The sequence below is a fragment of the Kryptolebias marmoratus genome, unplaced genomic scaffold, assembly GCF_001649575.2.
Source record: "Kryptolebias marmoratus isolate JLee-2015 unplaced genomic scaffold, ASM164957v2 Scaffold256, whole genome shotgun sequence".
Classification (NCBI taxonomy): domain Eukaryota; kingdom Metazoa; phylum Chordata; class Actinopteri; order Cyprinodontiformes; family Rivulidae; genus Kryptolebias; species Kryptolebias marmoratus.
Window position 1 is genome coordinate 1 of NW_023665990.1, and position 5,380 is coordinate 5,380.

The 5,380-nt window shown below is 39.6% G+C and overlaps 1 long non-coding RNA gene across 1 annotated transcript; it reads left to right on the forward strand.

The window, feature by feature from the left end:
- The first annotated feature begins 1,477 nt into the window (after positions 1–1,477).
- Positions 1,478–4,998, forward strand: LOC108229723. The gene is made up of 3 exons (XR_001808323.3): positions 1,478–1,584; positions 3,652–3,723; positions 4,865–4,998. It is a non-coding gene; the product is annotated as an uncharacterized LOC108229723 (long non-coding RNA).
- Positions 4,999–5,380: the final 382 nt, after the last annotated feature.

Here is a 5,380-nt window from a genome sequence, read left to right on the forward strand (position 1 = left end):
AAAATGCAAATTCTTGCAATTTTTTGACTGGTCTTAAGATTTTGATCAGGAGTGTAGTTAAACATTTTTCTGACAACTTCTCTTTAATTTCAAGGCCATTCACTGTAACATTTTTTTTATTTACCACAGAGAGAATCCTGAAAAGAATGCTAAGGAGAAGTTATTTGGTGAAATGAACAAGTTACATTAATGCAAGGTTTACATGTTAGTCAACAAAATGGGTTTTAAAAATCCTATTTTATGACTTAAAACACATACAGTAGCCAAAGTTTACACCTTTATGAGTTCTTAAAAGTTTTCACCTGCACACTTCTCCTTCATTCTTCAGCATTTTCTCGCTCTCAAAAATGTCATTGAATAATCAAGTCAAAAATCTCACTGCCATCTCTCCAAGACATTTCCATACCTCCACGAATATATCAACAGGCCCAACTGGTCCACCTACCTTCCCCTTTCTCATCTTCTTCAAAGCTTTCCAAACTTCATCCTCAGTAATCGTTCCCACTTCCTGATCCACAGTTTCTATGACCTCTATTCTTCTTTCCCTTTCATTCTCTTCATTCATTGGCTCCTCAACGTACTCCTTCCATCTTCCCATCACACTCTCATCTCTTGTTAGAACATTAGCATTTCTATCTTTAACAACCTGCTGCACATCCTTTCCAGTCTGATCCCTTTGTCTCGCCAGTCAATACAAGCATAGTGCTTTATATTTTTTAATTCAAAGAATTGTGTACCCATGAGAATGAGAAAATTTAAGTTTGTACCATACCAAGAGAGAGTCTTTTCTGAACTCTTGACTTTTAATAAGTTTTTGAAATTTACTGGTAACACTGGTAATTATGTTAAATTGGATTTTCTAGCCTTCCCCTCTGCCATAATGTTTTTCTATTAGCTTAGAACATTTGCATTTCAGGTAAAAGCTTTGTCCAAAGCTTGGCACCACAAAGAGGTAATGACAGAGGCTTGGACCCCTGTCATAACTGCTTGCAGTTCTAGTCTGGAATTGGGATTATAGATTTCACAAGTGCCTTACAGTGTGCTTCCTATTTACACGCTTCTATAAAAACAACTGCAGCTCTTCAGTACATTATTTTCACTGTGTACATGCAGCATTTTTTCACACACATTGATTCACATACTGAAGGGAAAAATTGAATTCAAAAAAGTAAAAAAGAGACTTAAACCTGTGTCAGCATTGGTGATATAAAACCCTGCTTGACTAAATGGAAAACAACCCATTTACTGCATTTTTCATCCTATCTCAACTTTTTTGGATTTTGTGGTTGTAAAAATTGGAATTACCACAATGTAATGAACGTTTTTGCTCCTTGTAAGCAGCTACTAGTTTTAGATTATTGATGACACTATTGCTACTCATAAATATTTCTGAATATTAAACAAATTTTATTTATAAAGCATTTTTCTCTCCTAAAACCAAAATGCACTTAGATGCCTGAACCCTGTGTTTCTCCAGGTATGGTACAAGATGGTGTGTTGACAATTGGCAAAGTCTCGGCTCCCGTCTACAACGCTAACCAGAAAATGAAGGTTCCAGATGTTCTCTTTTATGATAATCCCCAGGTAATCACACACCGCAGAATAACCAGGTACAATGTAGTTCCCATTATCGGCTATCTCTGACAACATTTACCCAATGCTTCTAAAACTAGAGAGGTTTTTCTTCAGACCATGAGTCTGATTTAATCACATCAAGGCAAAAGCAACAGTTGATCCAAAGAAAACAAATCTCAGCTGACTTTGGTTGTTGTTTTATTTTTAAATTGAGAAGGACTTCTTTGTGTATTCGTTGTTTGTATATTCATTGAAAGTTTACTTGAGGGTGTTGGAAAGTAGGCTCCACCTGACTGTCAAACCTCAGATCCAGGCAGAGCAGTGTGGCTTTTGTCCCAGTCTTTGAATAGTGGACCAGATCTTCATCTTTGAGGTGTTGCTAAGGGGGTCATGGGCGTTTTACTCACCAGTCTGCATGTGTTTTGTAGATCTGGAGAAGGCTTATGACTGTATTCCTCAATGAATTCTGTGGGGGGTGCTGCTGTGGGGGGTGTATGGGTTGCCTGGATTGCTTTAAAGGGCTATCCAATCGCTGTATAAATAAAGCGGGAGCTGTGTCCGCATTCCTGGCACGAAGACAAGCTCCGATCCTGTTTGTGTTGTTCATTGACAAGATCTGAAGGCACAGTCATGGAGAGGAGTGTGTCTGGTTTGGGAACCTCAAGGTTTTGTCTTTGCTTTTTGCAGATGATGTGGTTCTGTTGACGTCTTCAGGCCATGACATTCAGAGCGCACTGGGATGGTTTACAGCTGAGAGTGAAGCGGCTGAGATGAGAGTCAGCTCCTCTAAATCTGAGGCTACCATTCTCAACCGGAAACAGATGAAGGGCTCTGTCCAGGTTGGCAGTAACTCTTTGCCTAACGTGGAGGAGTTCAAGTGTCTGGGAGTCTTGTTCAGAAGTGTTGGTAGGATGGAGCAGGGGATGGATCAACAAATTGGGGCCTTGACCACATGTATGAGGGTGTTGCTTTGATCAGTCATGGTAAAGAAAGAGTTTACACAAAAAGGACAAATCGATTTACTGGTCCATCTACATCCCAACCCTCATCTATAGTCATGAAGTTTGGATCATGATTGAAAGAATGAGATTCTGGATACAAGCGGCTGAAATGAGCTCCCTTCATAGGGTGGCTGGGTTCAGCCTTAGAGATAAAGTGAGGAGCTCAGTCATTTGGGGGAGCTTGGAGCAGAGCTGCTGCTCCTTTGCATCAAAAGGAATCGGGTGGAATGGTTTGGGCATCTGATTAGGGTGCCTCCTGGATGCCTCCCTTTGGAGGATTTTCAGGCATGCCCTTCGGGGAAGACCCAGACTTTGCAGGAGAGATTATGTATTCTCTATGGCCTGGGAATGCCTTGGGATCCCCAGGGAGGACCTGAAGAGTGTCACTGGATCTGTTTCCTCCGTGACCTGACCATGGATAAGCGAAAGTTTGAATAAAACTTTTAAATACAACTTTCACTTGTAGTACTCAACACCTTTGATTTAACATTTGAAGCAATATTTTTTTTCTGTTTTGAGTTTCTGTTTTGTATATGCTTCACCATTCTGATGTCTGATGATCCTGTTAATGACAGCTCCTACAAACGGATGATAAAGCATATGCAGCTGATGCAGTTTGATTATGGGCCTTATTATGCACTCCTGTTTCTTTTGCTGTTTGTCATTATGTCTCTGTGACTAAACCACAGAATGTCCACAGAGAACCCAGGATAGGAAATGACACTCTGACATCCTCTGGCAACACAGACGATGCTGTGTGACCCAGATTCATGTCTTTCTCACTCTTTTTTTTCATTTTGCCATTTTCTCTGCCTGCTTGTGTTGGATGCTAAAATTAAAAAAAGAGCAGAAGAAATTATTAGTGGAAGGAGGGTGCCCTACTTTTCAATGACCTGTTTTTGCTGGAGTGGGAACTATGAGAAGAGTAGAAACATAAAGCTTAAATATATGTAAATTAAAAATGTGTAGATCCATTCAAAGACTGTATGGGTCCAGCTGAAGTCTGTCCATCGACAAAATATAATATAATATTTCTGAATTATTTGTCTTATGTTTTGTGTACATGTGTCTGCAGCACATGATGGTGATGGAGGACATGTTGAAAGACTTCTTGTTAGGAGAGCATCTCCTCTTGGTGGGAAACCAGGTAGGTAAAATATCAAATTCATGTAATGTTTTGTGATTTATTTTTGTTCCCCCCCAAAAATTAACCTTATATCAAAAAAGTGATCCGATGGACTGAGTTACAGGGTGGACAGAAGGGAACTAGTGAGATAAAGTGCCATCATCCCAGAGGAGGTTTTTTGTGCGTTTGCACTGAAATGTTGACGTGCACCATTATGTGACAATGTTTGAGTTTGAAAAGCTATTTGCAAATATGACTTGTTTGACAGACTGGCTACTGCAGCTGGCCAGGAAAGACAGGCTCAGTCGGAGTCCCACAGATCACCTCCCATCAAAACTGGGGCCACATTGTCAACTGTAAAGAAAATCTAGATATCCGAACTGAACTGGGAAGTTGAAGCTTGAACAGGAGATTCTTTCCTGTAGGCTGGTTCCAGTACAAGTTTTTAAGTCATTTCCCCTCTGTGTAAATATTATCAGGTATTGACTTTTGTTGATTCGCATAGTTCTTACATTGTTGCTGTATTTTCAAGTATTAATGTCTGCGTGGGAGGTAAAATCAGTCTTTGGATGCATCACACATGGAAGATTCTGAGTTGATTTTCAAATGTCAAAAATCTGTTTTGATAATTTTTGCTGCCACTTTAAGAGAGTCAGTTGAGCAATTGTTGCAAAGTGTGGTTTGTCCTAGTAGAGTTGCCGTAGCTTCTTAAAGTTGAAATATGCTGCAGTTAAGCTGTGTATTTTCCCCTTTTTCATATTTTCTTTGCTGAACCAGGAAGAATATTTGTCTGTAAATAATAAGTAAAGTTATACTAATGTGTCTGCCTTTAGTAATGACTTTTAGATATTTGATTTGTGTATACATTTCCAGTTATAAATATAATTCTAATTGCTTTAGCTGTATAGCATTTTCAAGTATAGGTTAGTATCCATACTAATTATTGATCATTCTGTGACTAATTTGATTTTTTGACATATGGTTATGTTCATTCTGTTTTAAGCATGAAAAAAATTTAAATCTGCTTTTTTTTTAATGTAAAAAAGGCCAAAGTAGTTTAAGTTGCAAGATAACTGAAATACACTCACTGATACTTTTACCATGTCCATATTCTGGATGAGATTTATCTTCAGTTTATGATGTTTTTTGTTTGTCTCGACAGGGCGTAGGTAAAAACAAAATAGTGGACAGATTCCTACACCTTCTCAACAGACCCAGGGAATACCTACAGCTCCACAGGTAAGAAGAATCAACAGGTTCTTGGGAAACCAGGGAGCATAAGCCACTGTGTCTCTTGTGCCAGTCCCAAGCTTGGGCAGATGGTCATCGTAAAATACTTTTGCAAAAACAAACAAACAAACATGCAAGTGTCACCATACCAGATAGGTCAAGGCCTGGGTTAACAACGACCACCACCAGTTCTGTTGACAAATCCGTTGCCGGTGGAAATTATATCACTGTTAGTCGAAGCCCACGGAGTAGGAAATATGCCAGCGAACAAGGGGAGAAGAGGAAATTCAAGAGTGTAGGACTGAGGATAGCAACTGTAAACGTAGGGACAACGACAGGCAAAGGTAGAGAGCTGGCTGACATGATGCAGAGGAGGAAGGTAGATGTATTATGTGTGCAAGAGACCAAGTGGAAAGGGCAGCAAGGGGGCAGGGTGTAAGCTGTTTCT